Here is a 24,487-nt window from a genome sequence, read left to right on the forward strand (position 1 = left end):
TTGGGCTTCAGCCCGACGGGCACTTGGCAAAGCCTGCCAGGCTTCACTGATGCCGGAAAGGCTTTGCAATGTCGCCATACTGCTTACACCGCACTGTACATTCGAAGACAGTTGTAAGCTAGCCTTACAGCTGATTGGTAAAACCAGTACAGACATCTTATATATAACCCATAAGCCGTTTAGCGAGTGCCTGTCTTGTTCTTAATTGCGCCTATAGAATGTAAAGAGAAACATTTGCTTTGCTGCTCATTAGCATTAAATAACCAGCAAACCGCATGGGCGTGTACTGTATGCTATCTCATCTTCTTGTTTCTATTGGTGAGACAACGGTATTTTTCAATCTTGATGCGCACGTACTTAGGCTACCTGTGACTTCCCCCAGCTGTTGTAGTACTACAAGTCCCAGTATGTTCTGCCAGCAAATTTGCTACATGTCTTGAGGCATACGGCCCCTAAGCCAATAGAGGGCGTTTTTCCAATATGAACACCACCTTTAGTTACTCTGTCTGATGATGACATTGCCCGTTTCTGTATGGTAAATTAATTCCGTGCCTTTACTGAGAAATTCCTCCTGAATTCCAATGATGAGGTTACAGAGAGAACACAAATACGTTCCCAAGCCAACATCTGTTACCAACAACTTGCTCTGTTAAACTTAATATATGCAGTATGTTAGCAATGGGCATAGACCTATTTTCACACTGCGCAGCCTTCCTCTTTATACGTTAAACCAATTGCACATAAGATCTGTCAGCGCCGGCTGAGCACAGCTTAGAACAGAAGAGATATTGACAAGTGGATAAGCAGAGCTTGGCATTGGCAGCTTAGTCGTGGAGTCAGCGCGCCATCGTCACCACCTATACTGCAGCTGCTGCACGTTCCCCACAAGTGCTGTGACACTTCTCCTTCTCACCCTTTGTGTCGTCTGCCAACATAAATCCAGAGTAAAGAAGAAGTCGTTTAGCAACGAGCGGGACTGTAATCCTCAAGAGGTTTGTTTACTGTGAAACGTTGGACACTGATTCTCGAAATGAATTTCACACAACGTGCTGAGTCCCATTCCGGCCTTTTCCCATTTCACCTTTGTTTCATTCACGACAAAATAGAACATGTTGCTGGTTATTCTAGCTGTCACCTGGTGGGTCTTTGCTCTGGGATCATCGGATGTCACCCCGGCTGCCTTGTCCCAAATACTTCTTTTTACGAAATGTACATGTGCACAAATGTGATTTTCTTTATACTGGCTGTATAATTACATATTGGTTTCCTAATCACACGTTATCAGTAGTGTAGCATCAGGGTTGTAGAGATGGAGACAATTTTGAGTGTAATTGAGTTGGTAGAAATGTGTGCACCATCCCCCACACCCAGGGGCTCCCAGACAGCGGGGCACAGAATGAAGGGGTGAGCTGCTACGATCTGTAAATGACGTACTGTAACCACCATTCTGACCCAGTTTAGCCAGACCACTTACCCAACTTCCTCGGCCCCACTTTACCAAACCAGTTCACCATGAAGGACCGTGCAGGTGTGTGCCGCCACTCAAGGAGTGTCACTGAGCTGTGTCTATATATTTGTATACTGGGTGACAGAAACAAGCTGCGGCGTTACCTGCATGAACTATCTGGAAACAACTTTGAAGAGGTGGGAAAAAGCATTATAGATAACTAGATGGTGATGACCCTGGTAACATTTGCACCTCCTATCGGTAATACTTAATGCTCAAACCATGTTAGAAGTATTTCTGGGGACCAACTTACCACACAGCATCCCAGTATGATTATTGTATATGCACAGGCTATAGTAACTGAAGAGAGAATTAGAAAATGGGATGAGACCTAAGAGGGGCAGAGAGGAAAAAAGAGATATGAGACGGGGGGGGGGGGGGGTGTTTGATATCTATCTAATATATATTAATCAGATATCAGTGATTGGTCCAGTCTTATGTGTCTCTGAACACCTCCACCTGATCAATCTCTTGTAGAAAATAAAACTGCAAGAAGATACTACCAATAAAATATTGTCTGCCCGAGCCAAAATAAGCAAAGACCAGCACAGCAGTATTTGTTCTTTATTCGGAAAACGATTAAGTTAAAGAATAGTTGCAGATTACTAATTATTTTCATCTCAAAAATATTTCCAGGATCAGACCCTTTCTCACCCAGGATGCCACTAAGACTCTTATCCACTCACTGGTCATCTTCAGACTGGACTACTGTAATCTCCTCCTGACTGGCATCCCTAACACATACATCTCTCCACTCCAATCTGTCCTCCGTTCTGCTGCCCGGATCATTTTCCTCACCAAACGCTCTACATCCACCTCCCCTCTCTTACTAGCCCTTCACTGGCTCCCCTTCCCCTTCAGAATCCATTTCAAACTTCTCACACTCACTTACAAAGCCCTCACCCACTCCTCTCCCATCTACATCTCTGACCTTATCTCCCTTTACACTCCCGCCCGTCCTCTTCGCTCTGCTAATGCACTCTGCCTCTCCTGCCTTCTGGTTACCTCCTCCCACTCCTACCTCCAAGATTTTGCACGTGCTGCTCCATTTCTCTGGAATTCTCTACCTCTCCCCCTCAGACTCCCCACCTCTCTACAAAACCTCAAACGGCCTCTCAAAACCCACTTTTTCACCAAACCCAGCCGTTTCTCATCCTAAGCATTCTGTGGCTCACGCTCACTTTCTACCCCATCTGTGTCACCCCTGTTTGTGTGCCCCTCCCCTTTAGAATGTAAGCTCTCACGAGCAGGGTCATCTTCCCCCGTGCTTTTACGTCTCTTACTTAACCTATCTTCTTTTAAATACTCCCTTGATGGCGTGATATCCTTCGGCTTTCTGCCACCCTGATACTTATTTCAGTGCTGTTTACTGATGCAGCTATGTTTATATACCCTGTACTTGTCCTATATTGTATTGAACTGTAAGTCACTGTCTTCAGGTTTTGCTTATTTGATAACTCTGTAATTGGGCGCTACGGATCCCATGCGGCACCATATAAATAAATGATGATAATAACAATAATAATTATACATTTTCAATTTATGAAGGAGTCGAAGGTCTGGCTTACCCATCCAATGGCTGAAAATTATTTGCAGCTGCGGAGACATGGAAGTAGTGTCCGCATCTCAGCTTAAAGCATGCGCTAAACTCTGACTGTTTCTGCGAATGCGCACATAGTAACCATTAAATGGCTATATCGTTGAATGGTTTTGCTGCTATGGCTTGTAGCCATCGTATCACTTGAGTTGATGTCTGAAGCCCAGCAACCATTCAATGACGGTCTTCTGAGGTCCATCCCTACTCCACAGTTCTGCTTGGTAATCTGTTGTGTGATGAACATGGTAGAACATTATTGCTCCTGCCCTGTAAAGTCTGATACATACACCTGCTCTAGGGAGTTAGGTCTGATTTTCATATAGCAGGGAAGCCATGAGCCTGGCCGTCACAGTGAAAACCTCCTCGCAGCCCGGTCCGTTCAGATTCTGGTCAGTAACCACGTCTGTTGTATGTGAACCATTTGCTTTGGTTTTAGCTTTTTTTCCATAATGTTTGAAGAGGTGGATGGAATATTTTTCTACTGCGCCTGCAAATTGAGTTTTAAGACGTTAGCTGACATTTATCCTTGTGGGTTACACATGCTGAATGAAATGAACACTGCTTACAGTTTATTGGTTCATTGTGCTGCAGGAAATTAGACTCGATGAGTCCATTTCTGTGTCTGCCTTGTTTGTTTGCTGAATCTTTGTATAGAGAGTAGAGGTTATAGAAAGTGGCTTTGTCGCCTTTCACAGTCTACAGTACTTTATAATTCACTTTCCTTCTGCTCTCATCCAAACAATGTGGATGGTGCCTGGATGTCTGCCCCACCGCTTTCCTTAGACTCCCTGTCACAGGCCCTTTATAGACTGAGATAACACTTGCTCACGCTGATGCCTGTCTTACTCTACAGCTGACTGCTTAACGCTGTTCTTTCTAACCTCTCAGTGTGCTGGATTTGGACTGAGGAAATCCATGCTCGCTTTAGAGGATCTCATTACTTTGGTTACAAATGGGAAAGCAATAGTTTATGTACAATAACGTATGTACTTTAAATCTGCCTCTTTAATTTACTTTGCACAAGTCCACACAGCTCATTCTCCCAGTTATGTTTGTACTAAGCTCTGATTAAGGCTGAGCCTGATATTAATCCGTTATGCTTATGTTCACTTTCCTGTTCTTTAAATGTTCAGGGAAACCTGTAGGATATGGTTTTTGTTCCACACATCATAGTGAAGGCAGATAATATACACACAGATCAATACGTTAAGAATATCTATATCACCACAGGTCTCTGTACATAGCAGAGGGTGGCAGCTGGCTAAATTTTCATGAGAACTTTTCCCATTATTTGTTTATGTAAAGCGTCACAAATTGTCCTCTGCGTTGGTGGATATATTGGCGCATCTGGCTGCGTCTACTGGTGGGCCACCAGCTGCCTGCACTTTTGCTTCAGGGACTGACATCACAGCTGAGAGTGCATGCCTGCCCAGTTATGTGGTGAACAACATCGATCGACCGATTGGTAAGTGTATATGCATACCTCAATCGGCCGCTCTGTTGGTGTGACAGGCAGTTGGGTGTCATATCGCTGGGCTGTGTACTCTGTATAAGAACAACAAACTACAATAAAATGGCTGCATAGAACAGGGGTAGCGCAGATCACTATGTAGAAAAAGCAGCAGTAAGTTACAGGTGGGGGAAGCACTGAAGCTTGTACCCAACATAAGTACAAAGATACAGTATTGAAGTTGCTGAAGATGCTGGAAAGGATCACATGTGACTTAATGGAGGCATGAGAAATGATCACAGGTGGCATAATGGAGGCATGAGAAGGGATCACAGGTGGCATTTGTAGCACTAAGGGGAGAACAAGAGAAAAGATGACTCTGCTCATGCCATCTTACATGTGGGGGGGAAGGGGGGGTTAGTCAGGCCGCAGGAAAGGAGGGTTGGGGGTACTTTACTTACCAAATAGGTGTCGGACTCCTGAGCGTCGGGAGGCCGCTGTCGGTATTTTGACTCCCGGCATCCCAAGTCCCAAAATTTCAATACCATCCCTTTCAATCTTGTCTTAATTAAAGGCAATTTTGTGAATCCACCTAATTTATGTGCCCTCATGCATCTTTGCTGCAGTCACACCAAGCATCCCCTCAGTGCACTTTAGGTCCTGTGAGACTGCTAAAGTCTGGCATCTTTTTGTGTCTTTTTTTTTTTTGCTGGAAATGCGTCTAGGTAGCAACACACAGGACGCATAAGCAGACTGTGCTGATTAATTTGATGTGCAACATTTTTTTATATTTTTTTTTCCCTGTTTTTATTAAGCTAGCCAGATGTATACAAACTTAGTAAAGCATTAATACACAGCAACAATCAATAGTGAAGTTGAAAACTGTACAATGAGGAGCATAGTACACATGGTATACTTTATGACTCTTTATAAAAGTAACAGTTGCTAGAAAGAAAAGATTAAAAAAGCAAGAAGTGAAGTTGGGAGGATGGAGGAGGGGTGTGATGGGAGGAGGGATTAGGAGAGGGATCGGCCACCATGTAGCAAAAAAAAACTAGACCAGAGGTTCCCAAACGTTGTGCTTGGGTACCCTGGGGTACCGTGAGGCTTTTACAGGGGTGCCTCGGTATGGTGGTCCAGGACCAAATCCAATTCTTTGTAGTCAAAGTGATGGGCGAAACCAGTGCACGTGACTGCCAATTATAAAACGTGGACAATCAGAGACACAACTGTACACCACCACACATCTGAACCCAAGGATGACACGTAGGCACAATTTACTTCATTTAATATTTTTCTTTCCAGATTTATCAATAATAAACTTTTATCCTAGGGGTGCCATGAAAAAGATGCTGATACTCTGGTGGTGGTGGTGGGGGGGGTGGGGGGCAGTGACTCAAGTTTGGGAACCACAGTAGACCGTTATTTGTGGGAGAGAAAAATGGATCGAATCTAAAGACCCTGGAACTCCCGATTAAGTGTCTGGTGGGACAGAGGACATGAAAATCTTATATGAGGCCAAGGATTTATAATCCAGCCAAAGAAACCAGATGCTAGTTAAAGCAGAAGTTTTATCTGTTGCAGAAGCCAGAATGTCTTCTATGGACACAAAATAATCAATCTTATGGAACTAAACCTTGTGTTTGGGGGGGTTTGGGAGAATTCCAAAGTACCACATTACCAAGGTGGTGGAGCAATGATTTCTTATACAGGTTGAGTATCCCATATCCAAATATTCCGAAATACGGAATATTCCGAAATACGGAATTTTTTGAGTGAGACTGAGATAGTGAAAGCTTTGTTTTTTGATGGCTCAATGTATACAAACTTTGTTTAATACACAAAGTTATTTAAAATATTGTATTAAATGACCCTCAGGCTGTGTGTATAAGGTGTATATGAAACATAAATGAATTGTGTGTATGTACACACACTTTGTTTAATGCACAAAGTTACAAAAAATATTAGCTAAAATTACCTTCAGGCTGTGTGTATAAGGTATATATGAAACATAAATGCATTATGTGCTTAGATTTAGGTCCCATCACCATGATATCTCATTATAGTATGCAATTATTCCAAAATACGGAAAAATCCGATATCCAAAATACCTCTGGTCCCAAGCATTTTGGATAAGGGAGACTCAACCTGTATATAGTCACTGGTATCGTGGAGTGATTGAGTAACCAATATGTGGGGTCTGTAGACACTCGAGTACCTAAAATTTGTTGTTATATGGTGGTGTCAGTCCAAAAGTTTGATCCTACCAGACATATCATAGAGGACCTAAGGCAGAGGAACATCTCCAACAGGAGCCAGAGATGGAGGGAAACATAGCATGAAGCAGAGAAGGATGCCTGTACCATCGCATTAAGATCTTATAGGGGCATATGCAATTCACGGCGAATCGCGGCAAATTATCGCCGTTTTTTAATTCGACACAATTCGACAGGTGAATTCCGGCAGGTGGCTGCCGGAATTCACCATATTCAATGAAAAACGGATTCGACAGTCCCGCGGGCGAAAAACGGCCGATTTGCCGAATTTTGCCGCGATTTAAAAAAACGTGAAAAAACGGGAAAAACCCGGAAAAAAAATGGTGTGGGGTCCCCCCTCCAAAGCATAACCAGCCTCGGGCTCTTTGAGCTGGTCCTGGTTCTAAAAATGCGGGGAAAAATTGGGCAGGGATCCCCCGTATTTTTAAAACCAGCACCGGGCTCTGCGCCTGGTGCTGGTGCAAAAAATACGGGGGACAAAACGAGCAGGGGTCCCCCGTATTTTTCACACCAGCATCGGGCTCCACTAGCTGGACAGATAATGCCACAGCCGGGGGTCACTTTTATACAGTGCCCTGCGGCCGTGGCATTAAATATCCAACTAGTCACCCCTGGCCGGGGTACCCTGGGGGAGTGGGGACCCCTTCAATCAAGGGGTGTCCCCCCCCCAGCCACCCAAGGGCCAGGGGTGAAGCCCGAGGCTGTCCCCCCCATCCAAAGGCTGCGGATGGGAGGCTGATAGCCTTGAGTAAAATGACAAGAATATTGTTTTTTCCAGCAGTACTACAAGTCCCAGCAAGCCTCCCCCGCAAGCTGGTACTTGGCTAACCACAAGTACCAGCATGTGGGAGAAAACCGGGCCCGCTGGTACCTGTAGTTCTACTGGCAAAAAAATACCCAAATAAAAACAGGACACACACACCGTGACAAGTAAAACTTTATTACACACTGCCGACACACACATACTTACCTATGTTGACACGCCGACTGCCACGGTCTCCGACGATCCGAGGGTACCTGTGAAAACAATTATACTCACCTTCCAGCGTCCAGAGGTACATCCACGTCCAGAGATAATCCACGAACTTGTTAAAAAAAAATACGAACACCCGTTCCATGCCGGACTGAAAGGGGTCCCATGCTTTCACATGAGACCCCTTTCCACGAATGCCGGGACATCACGTGACTCCTGTCACTGAAGTCCCTTCAGCCAATCAGGAAGCGCTACTTCCGTGGCGCTCACCTGATTGGCTGTGCGCTGTCTGAGCTGTCAGACAGCGCATTGCAAAGCCGCTCCATTAGTTTCAATGGTGGGAACTTTGCCGTCAGCGGTGGGGTTACCCGCGGTCAGCCGCTGACCGGCGGGTGACCTCACTGCTAGCCGCTAAGTTTCCACCATTGAATATAATGGACGGAGCTGTGCGATGCGCTGTCTGAGTTCAGACAGCGCACAGCCAATCAGGTGAGCGCAACGAAGTTGCGCTTCCTGATTGGCTTTAGAGACCTTTGTGTGACAGCTGTCACTGACAGGTCTCATTCGTGGAAAGGGGTCTCATGTGTCAGCATGGGACCCCTTTCAGTCCGGTGGTCCGGGTGTTCGTTTTCTTTTTTTGCCAAGTCCGTGGATTTATCTCTGGACCATGGCTGAGGTGAGTATATTGATCTTTTCATTTCAGGTATCCGTGGATTCTACATGGAGAAGAGGACCGATGTCGGCGTGTGAACATAGGTAAGTATGTGTGTGTCGGCAGTGTGTAATAAAGTTTTACTGTCACGGTGTCTCTGTACTGTTTTTATTTGGTTTTTTTTTTTTCCAGTAGTACTACAGGTACCAGCGGGCCCGTTTTTCTCCCGCATGCTGGTACTTGTGGTTCTCCAAGTACCAGCTTGCGGGGGAGGCTTGCTGGGACTTGTAGTTCTTCTGGGGAAAAAACAATATTCTGTCATTTTACTCAAGGCTATCAGCCTCCCATCCGCAGCCCTTGGATGGGGGGGACAGCCTCGGGCTTCACCCCTGGCCCTTGGGTGGCTGGGGGGGGGGACCCCTTGATTGAAGGGGTCCCCACTCCCCCAGGGTACCCCGGCCAGGGGTGACTAGTTGGATATTTAATGCCACGGCCGCAGGGCACTGTATAAAAGTGACCCCCGGCTGTGGCATTATCTGTCCAGCTAGTGGAGCCCGATGCTGGTGTGAAAAATACGGGGGACCCCTGCTCGTTTTGTCCCCCGTTTTTTTTGCACCAGCACCAGGCGCAGAGCCCGGTGCTGGTTTTAAAAATACGGGGGATCCCTGCCCAATTTTTCCCCGCATTTTTAGAACCAGGACCAGCTCGAAGAGCCCGAGGCTGGTTATGCTTTGGAGGGGGGACCCCACGCCATTTTTTTATTTTTATTTTACCGTTCCAGCAATAAAAAATAATAATAATAATAATAATAATAATATTTTTAAAAATATATAAATAATACTTGTGCCTCAAAAAAAAAAAAAAAGTACCTAATCCCTTCTAATATAAATAGATATGCTATTCCCAAAAAAAAAACCACCAAAAAAAACATGTTTAATTTTTTTTTTATTGTTTTCACCCTCCAAAGTGTGGCGGATTGAAAATGACGAATTTACTGTCTAAAAGCACTGCTGTCGAATTTCCAAACTTGAATTGAATATGCTTTTGTCGAATTGCAGCACTTGTATCATTGCAGAAAAGTCGAATTTGCAAAAAGTCGAATTTCAAAAAGTCGAATTTTGAAAGTCCGTTTTTTTGACGGAAAGCACTGAATTGCATTGACGATTTTTTTTTTTGGCGAAAATGACCCGAAATTCGACAATTTCGGGAATTCGACCGCAATTGTATATACCCCTTAGTGTCTATTTTTCAGCAGTACAAATAGAACTAACGTAGCTTCCGTTCCTGGACAGATAAGGAGAAGCCCAGGTCTGTGTGCAACATAGTCTCTGAATCTGCAAACCAAGTGCTACGATGGAGCCACCACAGTTTTTTCAAGGCCAAGTTCCGTTGTGCTTCATATAGAGACTAATAGGCCCTACACACATGCCGATTTGTTTGAAAGATATGAACGATCTCGTTCATAAATGAACGAGAACTCATTCATATCTTTCAGTGTGGAGGCTCCAGCGATGAACGATGCGCGGCCCCGCGCTCGTTCATCGCTGGTCCCCCGTCGGCTGTGCATGCAGGGCAATATGGACGATCTCGTCCATATTTGCCTGCACTTCAATGGAGCCGCGTGACTGGGGGAGTGAAGAAACTTTACTTCCCCCCTGTCACTGCCCCCCCCGCCGCCGGGTCGCTCGTCGGCCGTATCCGCCGTCGGGCAGCTCGGCGGCGGATCGGCCAGTGTGTAGGGCCCTTTAGTCGCACACAGATATACAAGTGTCACTTATCAACTTAATCGGTACAGTCCCCTGGCACGTTCTAGTCGCATTGTGTTGCGACTAAGTTGCATTTCCAGCATAATAAGACACTGGGTGCTAACGGAGTTGCACGGGATCTTTCAGCTCTCACACACCAGGCAACTTCCATTGGGTGGTGTATTGAGGCTAGATGTATGAGAATACATCTGTAAGAAATCTTTTAGTAAAGTATTACAGCACATTGGAAACTTTGAGAAAGTGTCTGACATTTTATAACAGTAAATACTTTATTGCTGTCAATGTAGACTCTGCAGCATTATTCTCAAATTGTGTTCTGTTGTAGATATCATTACATCACTATTACAAGTAATCTACTGCTAGACAGATGCTTGGGGGCAGAGCTGGTGCTAGGGTATTTAGCGCCACCCCCTGCATACTATAAATTTGCGCCCTACTACAGATGTGTCCTTTTAGCAGCATCTCCCACACATGATTCAGCATCCAAAGCATGTGAATATTACAGTACCAGCATTCCCCAAAGAATTTTTCTTTTTTAACGGCATATTGCACATCAGTGCTAGTACGCATACACCAGGCGGAGCAGAGGAGGGAGTGGCAGGGCAGCAACCAGTGGGGTAGCTAGCTGCCAGTAGAGTTGGAAAGGCGCCTCTGAAGGCCGGCTCCATCCTGCAATACACACTCTACTTACCGCATCGCGCTGGCCCTGCATTGGAGGCATACCATGCTATTTTTTATTTCATAAAAAAAATGTAAACAGTATGCTAAATAAATAAAATAATGACGTTGAAACTGAAGAATGGATCATACAGTATATTGTGCCAGTGTCTGTTCCTATTTCTTTGTGACACTGATTCACAAATAATGGCTGTGCAGAATACCCATGTTCTCATACCTTCCAAAAAAAAGTGCTGTCGCTTAAAATATTTCCAGCCACTCCCAATCTAATCTTCTCTTAAGAGTGTGTCTGTTCAGCATATATGGTGTATGCACACTATTTGTGCAGTGGCACTAAGTCTAGCAATTTCTGGAAATGCAGGAAAGTTCCAGCCAGGGCAGCCTTCAGGGGGGTACTGTGTGGACTGCTGTCCCAGGCCCTTACAAAGAGGGGGTCCCACCCCGGGCTCCTACCGTCAATACCTGGAGAGCTGCACCAGGCTGTGCAACAACAGCAGGCTGATGCGCATGGAGGACTTCTTAAAACAACCCTTCCTTGCGCATCAGCTCTCTGCGAACCACTCCTGTAAGTCTGCAACGCTCCACCTATATGTAGCATCACAATGTATGACATCACATAGGGGTGGAGCAGTGTGGCAGAATTTTTATTATAAGGGAGGGGGGGGGGTGTCTGTCTATGTTGTCAGTCCCGGACCCCATATTTTCTAATGGCAGCCCTGGTTCCAGCCACATCCTTCCATATGAAAGTCACTCGGATGACACCTTGATGGTGGTGTAAAACACTGTTTGAGGCATCTTGCAAGAATAATTCCTAAATTCTTAATTGGGATCTGATCTGCTGCCATTCATAGTCCTTATTGGTGACTAAGCATGCTGTGTGGATGGGGATATGACTCTCCTCACAAATTGCCCCAGATTATCAGTGATATCCAAACTGATACCAACTGTGACTTAAAGCGATGATCACTGGGAACGGTGTGCCTTGCTGTGTAGGTAGCGCATTGAAGAAGCTGCAGCCCTACCTATACAGATTAAAAGCCACTGATTTGAATAACCGTAAATCCTCTTACTTGGTTACATCAGGTGGCATGCAGCTATTCCAATGGCCATTCAGCACTACAATTATGATAGTCAATTGCCCCAGGAGAATCCCTAACCAGTTTCCTCTTCTCCCCTGTTGATGCTAGGTGCTTGCCCCACTGGCGTCTGTTGTACAGAGAAACTTCTTACCATCTTCCTGCAGAAATCTTCTGCGACATGCTGCATGATGTATTATTGTGGCCAGACCACAGTGCTCCTGTTACAGCCTTAATGAATGTCCTTCTTATCTGCAGTATGATAACTGAATTATATATACGAGTACAAATGGCTAATTTGTTGTATGTCAATGTAACATCCAGGGTTTTGTAATGTCCTTGATACAGTAAAGATCAGGACGTTTGTAGCTGTACACCAAGGTGTATGTTGGGGGATAAAGATCAGTCATTGCTGGCGCTAGCTGTCCTGAACTCCACATGACTGTTTGTGCCTGGATTAAAGGCTTTGTGTACATGTCATCTAGCGCAGATGACGGGGTCACCCCAGGTGCACACAGACACCTGTGACCTGACTCATCACCCACCCTAATAAACAGAAATGTGGGCCTTTGTTTTCTAACAGGATTTGCACACCTGACTCTGGGACATAAGTAGTGAAAGGATATTCCTGCTGTGTAATGGCTGTTGACAGTGGAATTACATTGCTCTCGAGGGTTTGCTGGCAGGGAGTCTCTCTGTTCTTTGTGATCTGTCCGGCCTCCTGCTGGGCTGCACTCACAGCCTCTCTGCTAACACTTGTACGGAACTCACTCTTGCTGCCTCTACATCTCCAATAAGTGTCACATGGATTCCAGCACAGTGCTGTGATTCATGTGCCCGACCGCGAACGGGGAAAGGATAACGCGTAGCGTTAGCATAGTGTGTGTATATAAAGCTAGGTACATGTTGTGTAAGTTTTTTTTTTTTTTTTTGTCTATTCGACAAACGGGCCGATGTTACGGTCACTGGAACGCCCAGCATCTGCACTACACATGAAGCATTTTTTTAAGTTATCTTTTTTTTTTGCCACACCACATGGCATTTACATATGTCTGCCTACAGGGAGGATGAGGTAATCAAGGCAAACCAAGGGAAATATGTGCAGATTATCGCAAATGCCCACACACTGCACAATATTGGGACCTTGTGGGCAATATTTTCTGTCAAGGCCTTGAAGGCGAGCATTTTTGGCTGCTGTTTTAAGTTTTTATCGGCTCATGCTCACACAATGCACAGTAAAACAGGTCAATAACGGTTTAATATGTACCTATCTTAAAGCTGGGTACACGCCATGTAACGATACATCGCACCACCGTACACACTTAACGATCCACTTTACGTCAACGCGATGCATTGCTACAGGCAGCATGTAACTACACTGCGTCGGTTGTAGAATCATCCCATTAGACTCGTAACACATCCAATGAGATGATTTAATGACCGACGCCATACTATACGATGTGTGTGATATATCATTACAATCCACGCCAGAATAATATTTCTCTATCGTCCTAGTGGATGCTGGGGTTCCTGAAAGGACCATGGGGAATAGCGGCTCCGCAGGAGACAGGGCACAAAAAGTAAAGCTTTAGGATCAGGTGGTGTGCACTGGCTCCTCCCCCTATGACCCTCCTCCAAGCCTCAGTTAGATTTTTGTGCCCGGCCGAGAAGGGTGCAATCTAGGTGGCTCTCCTAAAGAGCTGCTTAGAAAAGTTTAGCTTAGGTTTTTTATTTTACAGTGAGTCCTGCTGGCAACAGGATCACTGCAACGAGGGACTTAGGGGAGAAGAAGTGAACTCACCTGCGTGCAGGATGGATTGGCTTCTTTAGCTACTGGACATTAGCTCCAGAGGGACGATCACAGGTACAGCCTGGATGGTCACCGGAGCCTCGCCGCCGGCCCCCTTGCAGATGCTGAAACGAGAAGAGGTCCAGAATCGGCGGCAGAAGACTCCTCAGTCTTCTTAAGGTAGCGCACAGCACTGCAGCTGTGCGCCATTTCCTCTCAGCACACTTCACACGGCAGTCACTGAGGGTGCAGGGCGCTGGGAGGGGGGGCGCCCTGGGAGGCAAATGAAAACCTTTTTTGGCTAAAAATACCTCACATATAGCCTCCGGGGGCTATATGGAGATATTTAACCCCTGCCAGAATCCATTAAAGAGCGGGAGACGAGCCCGCCGAAAAAGGGGCGGGGCCTATCTCCTCAGCACACAGCGCCATTTTCCCTCACAGAAAGGCTGGAGGGAAGGCTCCCAGGCTCTCCCCTGCACTGCACTACAGAAACAGGGTTAAAACAGAGAGGGGGGGCACTAATTTGGCGTTAGAAATATATAAAAGATGCTATAAGGGAAAACACTTATATAAGGTTGTCCCTATATAATTATAGCGTTTTTGGTGTGTGCTGGCAAACTCTCCCTCTGTCTCTCCAAAGGGCTAGTGGGTCCTGTCCTCTATCAGAGCATTCCCTGTGTGTGTGCTGTGTGTCGGTACGTGTGTGTCGACATGTATGAGGACGATGTTGGTGAGGAGGCGGAGCAATTGCCTGTAATGGTGATGTCACTCTCTAGGGAGTCGACACCGGAATGGATGGCTTATTTAGGGAATTACGTGATAATGTCAACACGCTGCAAGGTCGGTTGACGACATGAGACGGCCGACAAACAATTAGTACCGGTCCAGACGTCTCAGAAACACCGTCAGGGGTTTTAAAACGCCCGTTTACTTTAGTCGGTCGACACAGACACGGACACTGAATCCAGTGTCGACGGTGAATAAACAAACGTATTCCTTATTAGGGCCACACGTTAAGGGCAATGAAGGAGGTGTTACATATTTCTGATACTACAAGTACCACAAAAGAGGGTATTATGTGGGATGTGAAAAAACTACCGTAGTTTTTCCTGAATCAGATAAATTAAATGAAGTGTGTGATGATGCGTGGGTTCCCCCCGATAGAAAATTATGGGCGGTATACCCTTTCCCGCCAGAAGTTAGGGCGCGTTGGGAAACACCCCTTAGGGTGGATAAGGCGCTCACACGCTTATCAAAACAAGTGGCGGTACCGTCTATAGATAGGGCCGTCCTCAAGGAGCCAGCTGACAGGAGGCTGGAAAATATCATAAAAAGTATATACACACATACTGGTGTGATAAAGCTAAATATTTATCGTATATACAACCCTTTATGAGGTCTAAGAACACTGTACGCTGTTTACTTAAGAAGTACCGTAAGGGTACGCAAGTTGCGTAACGATCGCTCAGCCGTAGGCGAGACGCTCAAGCGTCACGTTCGCTCACGGCCCAGAGATCACAGACAAGCACTCTGTTGGCTATGACTAACGTAATGATTCGCTATGGCGTAGCGGACGCTCGAGACCACGAGGAGATCACCAGCGGCGCAGACGCTCACAACGCTATACCTTTATGTCTAAACCTATTATTAATGAAATACACAGAATACCTTAATGTGAATACAGGGTGTAAGTGCAACCTTGTGTAACCTGACTAACTACAAAGCTGCTTGAGCGTCACCGACGCTCAAGTGAACACTTAAAACTATGAGAAAATACACAGATACTGGTTTAGGGTCCAAAGCCTATTATCTGTATTATAACTATTATACTTGCAAAAAGAATCACAGTACAAATGATACACTACAATATAACAGAGACTTCCTAACCAAATAACTATACAAGAAATACAATACAATACTATGCTGATCTAATACAATACAATACTAGTCAATGGGAGATATGAGAGAAAGAGAAGGGAGAGAGAGAGAGAGAGAGAGATATATATATATATATGAGAGAAATGGCTCACAGAAAGACAATGATTACGGAGAGAAACTTACGCACAAGGGTAAACGATCGCATGCGCCTGGACATCCAGCACCCGATTTTCAGCAATGAGAACCGTTGAAGAGTGAGAGCTGGATGTGGTCGGCCTGCCTATTTATGCCCCACACACAATGCAATCTTACAGTCCCTACAATCCCATTGTCCATTGGACGTCGGAATTCGGCCCTGCATCATAACAGAAGGTCATAGGTTGATTCATACAGGTGGGCTGTGACGATTTCAAACAGCTCAGGTGGGTGGGGAACTAGGTTTCCCGCCGCATACCTGAGTATGAGTAAATAGTAGAAATGGACATAAACTTCTTATGTCCATAACTATTCGCACGAGCGATTAATACGCTCCAAACCAACACCGGAATATTGCTATTTAAATACTCTTCCGATGGGTACCAAACACTACTGCATGACTCCTGTTAGACCCTTCCTACGATACAAAGAGGGATTCCTCAGCTCAGGGTCATTCTATATTAACCAAACTTTCAGAATCTATCAAAGGGACCATGATCTACAAACTACATTAATTGTGAAAATATGTAACGAATGAGTCGCACGCTACGACTACATAAACTCTACCGTAAATACGCATACCGTGCGCCCGCGGGTGCACGCTATTGCGGGTATGCGCCTTCACGGGAGAGCGTACGCATGCGCAGCGCGGACCAGTGTGCGGTGCAAATATGGCAGTGTGTATGGGGATATTTTTCTGACTTTGACAGGTGTTATACTTCGACCAGCGATCGCCTCAGCCTGGATGTGCAGAGCTGGGGTGGCTTGGTCGGATTCCCTGACTAAAAATATTGATACCCTTGACAGGGACAGTATTTTATTGACTATAGAGCATTTAAAGGATGCATTTTCTATATATGCGAGATGCACAGAGGGATATTTGCACTCTGGCATCAAGAGTAAGTGCGATGTCCATATCTGCCAGAAGATGTTTATGGACACGACAGTGGTCAGGTGATGCAGATTCCAAACGGCACAAAGGTGTATTGCCGTATAAAGGAAGAGGAGTTATTTGGGGTCGGTCCATCGGACCTGGTGGCCACGGCAACTGCTGGAAAATCCACCGTTTTTACCCTAAGTCACATCTCTGCAGAAAAAGACACCGTCTTTTCAGCCTCAGTCCTTTCGTCCCTATAAGAGTCATATCTGCCCAGGGATAGAGGAAAGGGAAGAAGACTGCAGCAGGCAGCCCATTCCCAGGAACAGAAGCGTTCCACCGCTTCTGCCAAGCTCTCAGCATGACGCTGGGACCGTACAGGACCCCTGGATCCTACATGTAGTATCCCAGGGGTACAGATTGGAATGTCGAGACGTTTCCCCTTCGCAGGCTCCTGAAGTCTGGTTTACCAAGGTCTCCCTCCGACAAGGAGGCAGTATGGGAAACAATTCACAAGCTGTATTCCCAGCAGGTGATAATCAAATTACCCCTCCTACAACAAGAAAAGGGGTATTATTCCACATTATATTGTGGTACTGAAGCCAGAAGGCTAGGTGAGACCTATTCTAAATCTAAAAAAATTTGAACACTTACAAAGGTTCAAATCAAGATGGAGTCACTCAGAGCAGTGATAACGAACCAGGAAGAAGGGGACTATATAGTGTCCCGAGACATCAGGGATGCTTACCTCCATGTCCAAAATTTGCCCTTCTCACTAAGGGTACCTCAGGTTCGTGGTACAGAACTGTCACTATCAGTTTCAGACGCTGCCGTTTGGATTGTCCACGGCACCCCGGGTCTTTACCAAGGTAATGGCCGAAATGATGATTCTTCTTCGAAGAAAAGGCGTCTTAATTATCCCTTACTTGGACGATCTCCTGATAAGGGCAAAGTCCAGGGAACAGTTGGAGGTCGGAGTAGCACTATCTCGGATACTGCTACAACAGCACGGGTGGATTCTAAATATTCCAAAATCGCAGCTGATCCCGACGACAAGTCTGCTGTGCCTAGGGATGATTCTGGACACAGTCCAGAAAAAGGTGTTTCTCCCGGAAGAGAAAGCCAGGGAGTTATCCGAGCTAATCAGGAACCTCCTAAAATCAGTGCATCATTGCACAAGGGTCCTGGTAAAGATGGTGACTTCCTACGAAGCAATTCCATTCGGCAGATTTCACGCAAGAATTTTTCAGTGGGATCTGCTGGACAAATGGTCCGGATCGCATCTTCAGATGCATCAGCGGATAACCCTATATCCAAGGACAAGGGTGTCTCTCCTGTGGTGGTTACAGAGTGCTCATCTTCTAGAGGGCCGCAGATTCGGCATTCAGGATTGGATGCTGGTGACCACGGAGGCCAGCCCGAGAGGCTGGGGAGCAGTCACACAAGGAAAAAATTTCCAGGGAGTGTGATCAAGTCTGGAGACTTTTCTCCACATAAATATACTGGAGCTAAGGGTAAATTTATAATACTCTAAGCTTAGCAAGACCTCTGCTTCAAGGTCAGCCGGTATTGATCCAGTGGGAAAAACATCACGGCAGTCGCCCACGTAAATAGACAGGGCGGCACAAGAAGCAGGAGGGCAATGGCAAAAACTGCAAGGACTTTTCGCTGGGCGGAAAATCATGTGATAGCACTGTCAGCAGTGTTTCATTCCGGGAATGGAAACTGGGAAGCAGACTTCCTCAGCAGGCACGACCTCCACCCGGCAGAGTGGAAACTTCATCGGGAAGTTTTCCACATGATTGTAAACCGTTGGGAAATACCAAAGGTGGACATGATGGCGTCCCGTCTGAACAAAAAACGGGACAGGTATTGCGCCAGGTTAAGAGACCCTCAGGCAATAGCTGTGGACGTTCTGGTAACACCATGGATGTACCAGTCGGTGTATGTGTTCCATCCTCTGCTTCTCATACCTAAGGTACTGAGACTTATAAGACGTAGAGGAGTAAGAACTATACTCATGGCTCCGGATTGGCCAAGAAGGACTTGGTACCCGGAACTTCAAGAGATGCTCACAGAGGACTTATGGCCTCTGCCGCTAAGAAGGGACTTGTTTCAGCAAGTACCATGTCTGTTCCAAGACTTACCGCAGCTGCGTTTGACGGCATGGCGGTGGAACGCCGGATCCTAAGGGAAAAAGGCATTCCGGAAGAGGTCATTCCTACCCTGGTCAAAACCAGAAAGGAGGTGACCGCACAACATTATCACCACATGTGGCAAAAATATGTTGCGTGGTGTGAGGCCAGAAAGGCCCCACGAAGAAATTTCAACTCGGTCGATTCCTGCATTTCCTGCAAACAGGAGTGTCTATGGGCCTCAAATTGGGGTCCATTAAGGTTCAGTTTTCGGCCCTGTCGATTTTCTTCCAGAAAGAAGTGGCTTCAGTTCCTGAAGTCCAGAAGTTTGTCAAGGGAGTATTGCATATACAACCCCCTTTTGTGCCTCCAGTGGCACTGTGGGATCTCAACGTAGTTCTGGGATTCCTCAAATCACATTGGTTTAAAACCAGTCAAATCTGTGGATTTGAAGCATCTCACATGAAAAGTGACCATGCTCTTGGCCCTGGCCTGGACCAGGCGAGTGTCAAATTGGTGGTTTTTTTTCTCAAAAAAGCCCATATCTGGTTGTCCATTTGGACAGGGCAGAGCTGCGGACTCGTCCCCAGTTCTCTCCCTAAGGTGGTGTCAGTGTTTCACCTGAACCAGCTTATTTTGGTGCCTTGCGCCTACTAGGGACTTGGAGGACTCCAGGTTGCTAGATGTTGTCAGGGCCCTGTAAATATAGGTTCCAGGACGGCTGGAGTCAGGAAAACTGACTTGCTGTTATCCTGTATGCACCCAACAAACTGGGTGCTCTTGCTTCTAAGCAGACTATTGCTAGTTGGATGTGTAATACAATTCAGCTTGCACATTCTGTGGCAGGCCTGCCACAGCCAAAATATGTAAATGCCCATTCCACAAGGAAGGTGGGCTTATCTTGGGCGGCTGCCCGAGGGGTCTCGGCTTTACAACTTTGCCGAGCGGCTATTTAGTCAGGGGCAAACACGTTGGTAAAATCCTACAAATTTGATACCCTGGCTAAGGAGGACCTGGAGTTCTCTCATTCGGTGCTGCAGAGTCATCCGCACTCTCCCGCCCGTTTGGGAGCTTTGGTATTATCCCCATGGTCCTTTCAGGAACCCCAGCATCCACTAGGACGATAGAGAAAATAAGAATTTACTTACCGATAATTCTCTTTCTCGGAGTCCGTAGTGGATGCTGGGCGCCCATCCCAAGTGCGGATTATCTGCAATACTTGTACATAGTTACAAAAATCGGGTTATTATTGTTGTGAGCCATCTTTTCAGAGGCTCCGCTGTTATCATACTGTTAACTGGGTTCAGATCACAGGTTGTACAGTGTGATTGGTGTGGCTGGTATGAGTCTTACCCGGGATTCAAAATCCTTCCTTATTGTGTACGCTCGTCCGGGCACAGTATCCTAACTGAGGCTTGGAGGAGGGTCATAGGGGGAGGAGCCAGTGCACACCACCTGATCCTAAAGCTTTACTTTTTGTGCCCTGTCTCCTGCGGAGCCGCTATTCCCCATGGTCCTTTCAGGAACCCCAGCATCCACTACGGACTTCGAGAAATAGAATTATCGGTAAGTAAATTCTTATTATTGTACAATATTATATTACATTGTGTACCCAACTTTAGATTGCACCAAGCCAGTTAGATACTTCTTCTCTCTGCTGCCACTCGCTGTGGCGGAGTCTGTGTGTCTAAGCTTTCTCATTCATTTTTCCACAATTCATAACAGAAAGTTATTTTCTTTTCTCTTACGTTCTAGAGGATGCTGGGGACTCCGTAAGGACCATGGGGTATAGACGGGCTCCGCAGGAGACATGGGCACCTATAAAGAACTTTTACTAGGGGTGTGCACTGGCTCCTCCCTCTATGCCCCTCCTCCAGACCTCAGTTAGATCCTGTGCCCAGAGGAGAAGGATGCACTGCAGAGAGCTCTCCTGAGTTTTCTGTGGAAAAAATAATTTTGTTAGGTTTTTTATTTTCAGGGAGCACTGCTGGCAACAGGCTCCCTGCATCGTGGGACTGAGGGGAGAGGAGCAGACCTACTTAAATGATAGGCTCTGCTTCTTAGGCTACTGGACACCATTAGCTCCAGAGGGAGTCGGAACACAGGTCTCACCCTGGGGTTCGTCCCGGAGCCGCGCCGCCGTCCTCCTCACAGAGCCGGAAGATAGAAGCCGGGTGAGTATGAGAAGCAAGAAGACTTCAAAGTGCTCCCACACAAAGACACACAGAAAGCACTGATGGGTGCAGGGCGCAGGGGGGGGCGCCCTGGGCAGCAATAAACCTCGTTTTTGGGCAAAAAAGGTCACATTAGGCTGCGGAGGCAGCAAATAGATGATCCCCCGCCACTTTATTAAAATTGAAGAGGGACCGAAGCCCGCCGCTGGAGGGGGCGGAGCTTGATCCCTCAGCACTAACCAGCGTCATTTTCTCCACAGAGGCTGCAGAGAACGCTGGCTCCCCGGACTCTCCCCTGCTGAACACTTCAGAGGGCTGAAAAAGAGGAGGGGGGCACATTGGAGCGCAGTGAGTGGGAAGATTGGCATTATATAATAATATAAAAGCGCTGTCTGGATTTTCCAGTGTCAGTTTGGCGCTGGGTGTGTGCTGGCATACTCTCTCTCTCTCTGTCTCTCCTAAGGGCCTGGTTGGGGATTTGTCCCCTTATAGGTATATCCCTGTGTGTGTGTGGGGTGTCGGTACGTGCGTGTCAGCATGTCTGAAGCGGAAGGCTTCTCCAAGGAGGAGGTGGAGCAGATGAGTGGTGTGTCCCTGTCGGTAGTGCCGACTCAGGAATGGATGGACATGTGGCATATGTTGAATGCAAGTGTGGCATCTTTACATAAGAGGCTAGATAAAGCTGAATCCAGGGAGGCATCACGGGGTCAATCCTCGTATTGGACCGACTCACAGGGCCCGTTGGGGTCTCAAAAGCGTCCCTTGTCACTAATTGTGGACACAGATACTGACACGGACTCTGATTCCAGTGTCGACTATGATGAAGCTAGATTGCACCCTAAGGTGACAAAGAGTATTCAGTGTATGATTATTGCAATAAGAGATGTGTTGCATATTGCTGATGAACCCTCTGTTCCAGACACGAGGGTACACATGTTTAAGGGAAAGAAACAGATAATAAACTTTCCCCCATCTCATGAACTTAACGAGTTATTTGAAAAAGCTTGGGAGACTCCAGATAAGAGGCTGCAGATTCCCAAAAGAATTAATATGGCACACAGGACAGGGTACGTTGGGAATCCTCTCCCACTGTGGACAAGGCTTTAACACGCCTGTCCAAGAAAGTGGCGCTGCCATCTCCAGACACAGCGGCCCTCAAGGACCCTGCGGACCGCAGGCAGGAGACTACATTAAAGTCTATTTATTCACATACTGGTGCTTTGCTCAGACCGGCAATTGCGTCGGCATGGGTATGTAGCGCAGTTGCAGCTTGGACAGATACCCTGTCGACTGACCTTGATACCCTAGATAGGGATGCTATTTTGTTAACTCTAGCCCATATTAAAGACGCAGTCTTGTATATGAGAGACGCTCAAAGGGACATTGGGTTGCTGGGTTCCAGAGCCAATGCCATGGCTATTTCAGCGAGACGATCCTTATGGAACCGCCAATGGACGGGTGATGTGGATTCGAAAAAGCATATGGAGGTTTTACCCTATAAGGGTTATGTGTTGTTTGGGGATGGGCTCGCGGACCTGGTTTCCACTTCTACCGCGGGTAAATCTACCTTTTTTACCTTTTATTCCCCAACAGCAAAAGAAAACTCCACAATATCACATGCAGTCCTTTCGGTCGCAAAAGTCCAGAAGAGGTCGGGGATCCTCCTTCCTCGCCAAAGGTAAGGGTAGAGGAAAGAGAACACCTGCTTCGGCTGGTGCCCAGGAACAGAAGTCCTCCCCGGCTTCTACAAAACCCACTGCATGACGCTGGGGCTCCCCTGCGGGAGTCCGCACCAGTGGGGGCACGCCTTTGACTCTTCAGCCAGGTCTGGGTCAGGTCAGACGTGAATCCTTGGGCATTGGAAATAGTTTCCCAAGGCTACAAACTGGAATTCGAAGAGGTGCCCCCACGCCGATTTTTCAAGTCGGCCTTACCAACTTCTACCCCAGAGCGGGATGTAGTGTTAGCTGCAATTCAAACGCTGTGTCAACAGCAAGTAATTATCAGGGTTCCCCTGAACCAACAGGGAAAAGGGTACTATTCGACCCTCTTTGTGGTCCCGAAGCCGGACGGTTCGGTCTGACCCATTTTAAATCTAAAATCCCTAAACCTGTACTTGAAAAGATTCAAATTCAAGATGGAATCGCTCCGAGCGGTAATAGCCAGCCTGGAGGGGGGGGGGGGGGATTTTATGGTGTCACTGGACATAAAGGATGCTTACCTTCATGTCCCCATATATCCCTCTCATCAGGAGTACCTAAGATTCGCTGTACAGGATTGTCATTACCAGTTTCAGACGTTGCCGTTTGGGCTTTCCACGGCCCCGAGGATTTTCACCAAGATAATGGCGGAAATGATGGTGGTCCTGCGCAAGCAAGGAGTCACAATTATCCCATACTTGGAAGATCTCCTGATATAGGCGAGATCAAAAGAGAATATTTAAAAAATACATATAATCAATTAAACAAGATGATTGCTGAACATGGAGCATAAGATCGACTGACCATCACTAATAACTAGTAACAATGTCCCATATTTTATAAAGCATGGAGTATCCAATTAATATTTACGGAACCAATGCAGAGTATTGATGAAGAGATGTCTCGCTTCAAACTCTGTTTAAAGAACAACTATTAGAAGCACTGATTGGTATAGGTCCGTGTGGCTCACAACACTAATCCCCCAAGCCCCCAACCTCACAGACCCGGGTTCAAATACCACCACAAAGACAATTGAAATTAATTAATATTATTTATTCTTTATTTTTATTAATAAAAAACAAAATAAAAATATAGAACATAGGTTCTGCTGAATTCATTAAATTAACCCCCCTAGAGAGTCATAATCCATTGTCCATTACAATTCAGAAAGGACACATGAGACGGATATTTTGTAAAGATGATGATGCATAACACCTTTATATGAATATATATACATACATACTATTTACTTAATATGATGTCCACCACATTAATACACCTTGCAATGCAAATATATTTGAAACCTTGAACTTATAAATTAATTGATATTCATCCCATGGCTCCCACACATAAACTAAGGGAGATCATTAGTATAGATACAACCAATAACAACCACTTCATCATGTTTATATATTGAATCCCCTAAATCAGATGTTATTCATTTCGATAGTCATTTAGACCATCTGGAAAGAGAGTACCAAGCGTATGTATCCAAAAAGCCTCTCTCTTACATAGGCAATTATATCTATCACCTCCCCTAGCGGTAGGTTCAATATGTTCTATACCCTGTATACTTATACATTTAACATCTCCATCATGGGTATCTAGAATATGTCTAATTAAACTGTGTTGACTAGTGCCTCTTTTAATATTGTTCTTATGTTCCAAAAACCTAATGTGTAACAAACGTGTTGTCCGACCCACGTATTGTACCCCACAGATACAGTTTATAGCATAAACAACATAATCCGTTCTACAGTC

The 24,487-nt window shown here is 46.1% G+C and overlaps 1 protein-coding gene and 1 long non-coding RNA gene across 4 annotated transcripts in view; one reads left to right on the top strand and one right to left on the bottom strand.

Moving 5' to 3' along the window:
- The window catches only part of MRPS28 (mitochondrial ribosomal protein S28), a 175,253-nt gene that overhangs the window by 47,734 nt on the left and 103,032 nt on the right, over positions 1 to 24,487 (top strand). The window lies entirely within an intron of this gene.
- On the bottom strand, positions 2,056 to 12,213 carry LOC134928320 (uncharacterized). 2 transcript variants are annotated; one of them, XR_010177889.1, is made up of 2 exons: positions 12,130 to 12,213; positions 2,056 to 3,591 (listed from the first exon to the last, which is right to left on the bottom strand). It is a non-coding gene; the product is annotated as an uncharacterized LOC134928320 (long non-coding RNA). The 2 variants fall into 2 exon arrangements; XR_010177890.1 differs by lacking the exon at positions 12,130 to 12,213 and adding an exon at positions 3,671 to 3,830.

This window comes from Pseudophryne corroboree, chromosome 5, assembly GCF_028390025.1.
Source record: "Pseudophryne corroboree isolate aPseCor3 chromosome 5, aPseCor3.hap2, whole genome shotgun sequence".
Taxonomy (NCBI): Eukaryota; Metazoa; Chordata; class Amphibia; order Anura; family Myobatrachidae; genus Pseudophryne; species Pseudophryne corroboree.